Below are 2,547 nucleotides of genomic sequence, written 5' to 3' on the forward strand. Positions count from 1 at the left end.
TGTGTGTCTCTGTATGTCTGTTGCTGTGTGTATGTCTGTGTGTGTCTCAGTATGTCTGTCTCTGTGTGTATGTCTGTGTGTGTCTCAGTATGTCTGTCTCTGTGTGTATGTCTGTGTGTCTCAGTATGTCTGTCCCTGTGTGTATGTCTGTGTGTGTCTGTGTGTATGTCTGTGTGTGTCTCAGTATGTCTGTCTCTGTGTCTTTCTGTATATCTGTCTCTGTGTGTATGTCTGTGTGTTATGGTCTTGGGCAGAGCAGTTGCTATACCAAGCTGTGATGCATTGGACAGGATGCTTTCTCTGAGAGAAAGCAGAGTTAACATGTTTGGGTCCAGTGACCCTTCTTCAGGATTTCCCAAGAGGCCCGAAACATTAACCCCTCCACAGATGCCACCAGACCTGCTGATTTTTGCCAATGATTTCCGTGTTTGCTTCTGATTTGCAGCATCTTCTTAGCGATTCTTTCTCTTAGGAGAATATGTGAGAGCAGGGGGCCTGTGGAATTTTCTGCTGCAGAAAGCAGTCAGAGCCAAAGTAGCAGTTAGTTGTACAGTTATCTTTTTATTATCCCGTACTGGAGTGGCTCAGCGGTTAGCACTGCTGCCTCATGGCGCCAGGGACCTGGGTTCGATTCCACCCTTGGGCAACTGTCTGTGTGGAGTTTGCACGTTCTCCCCGTGTGTCTGAGAATTTGCACTATTATTCTTTCTGATTATCATGTTCTTTCTAATTTACCTCAGTGTTCAATCGAAAGGCCATGTGAAATATGGTTATCGTGATTAGGCAGAATATTTGCTCAGACAATCACCACGGAAGGCTATTCGGCCCATCCAGTCCACACCGACTCTGCAACCAGCATCCCACCCAGACCCACCCCCTCCCCCTCCGAACAAAGCGGACGTGGACTGGACTTTTCCGATTGTGGGTCAGTCCTGAACGAGGGGGCCACGGCGACAACATGAGGGGGCGCCTCTCGGAGCAGAGATGAGGGGATTTGCTTCTATCGGAGGCTTTCGAACTCATGAGGATGGGATTTCCTGTCAGGCCAGGAGTTGGAGGGATGGAGGGGTTGTGGAATTCACCGCAGTGATGATCGCCTCGAACTGGTGGAGCCGGCAGGGCCCAAGGGGGCCAAATGGCCTGCTCCGAGTCGACGCGCAAACGCTGGAAAATCTCAGGAGGTCAGTCAGCAGTGAGAGAGGTCAACGGTCTTTGGTCCGAGAGCCACAAGACTCACAGTGAACTTCAAAAACGATGGGCAGAGGTTAGTTCAACCTCTGTCCTCCTCCTGCAGTGGAAGGAGCCAGGAGGTTTGCAAACATATTGTTTGTCAGCTCTGCCTTTGCGCAACTGTTTTATGGTTTTATAGGGTTTCACGATCAGATTTCACTGATGAGATGGATTGATGACTTCCGACCTCGGTCGTCAAGGACAGTTATCTCCAATAAACCAGTTATCGATCGATCAGAGCCCTCTCCCGCCCACATGTCACTGCACCCAGAACGTTGTTCAGAGAAATAATCGATTCTCCAACTGCGCAGCGGCATTATCGCTGGACTGTGAACCCAGAGACCCGGGTAATGTTCTGCGGACCCGGGTTCGAATCCCGCCACGGCAGATGATGGAATTTGAATTCAATAAAATATCTGGAATTCAGAATCTAATTGATGATAGTATAAGGTAGGGTTGGAGGTAAGATAGACCCTAGGTGCAGGGTAAAAGTTCGGCACAACATCGTGGGCTGAAGGGCCTGTACTGTTCTATGTTCTAATGATGAATCCATTGTTGGAAAAACCCATCTGGTTCCCTTATGTCCTTTACGGAAGGAAACTGCCATCCTTACCTGGTCTGGCCCATACATGTGACTCCAGACCCACAGCAATGTGGTTGACACTTAACTGCCACCCTGGGCGTTAGGGCTGGGCAGTAAATGCTGCCTGGCCAGCGACGCCCTCATCCCGTGAATGGATAGAGAAAAAAAGTTCTTCACCACCCCATTGGTGCACCTCGCACACATGTACAAGCAGGGAAAACCGCAAGGCTGCCCAACCCCTTTGGCGCTGACCCTCCGACAGCGCCCGCTCCCTCGGTGCCGACTCTCCGACAGTGCCCGCACACTTGGGGCTGATGAGGGAGAGGTTGAGATGGTTGGGGTATATACTCATTGGAGTTTAGAAGAATGACAGGCGACCTTATTGAAACAGACAGTGTTTGTGGCAGGTCTGCATGGGGAGATATGGTGACGGTGTTTCCCCTTGTATGTGGCGAAAGGGAGAGATGGAGGGGGCTGGAGGAGGTGACAGGGATAGGGAGGGGTGTAGGGGGCTGGAGGAGGTGACAGGGATAGAGAGGGGGTGTAGGGGGCTGGAGGAGGTGACAGAGGGAGGGGTTGGGGGCTGGAGGAGGTGACAGAGAGAGGGGTTGGGGGCTGGAGGAGGTGACAGAGAGAGGGAGGGGGGTAGGAGGCTGGAGGAGGCGACAGAGAGAGGGAGGGGGGTAGGGGGCTGGAGGAGGTGACAGAGAGAGGGAGAGAGTGTAGGGGGTTGG

The sequence above is a fragment of the Rhincodon typus genome, chromosome 5 (assembly GCF_021869965.1).
Source record: "Rhincodon typus isolate 14 chromosome 5, sRhiTyp1.1, whole genome shotgun sequence".
Classification (NCBI taxonomy): Eukaryota; Metazoa; Chordata; class Chondrichthyes; order Orectolobiformes; family Rhincodontidae; genus Rhincodon; species Rhincodon typus.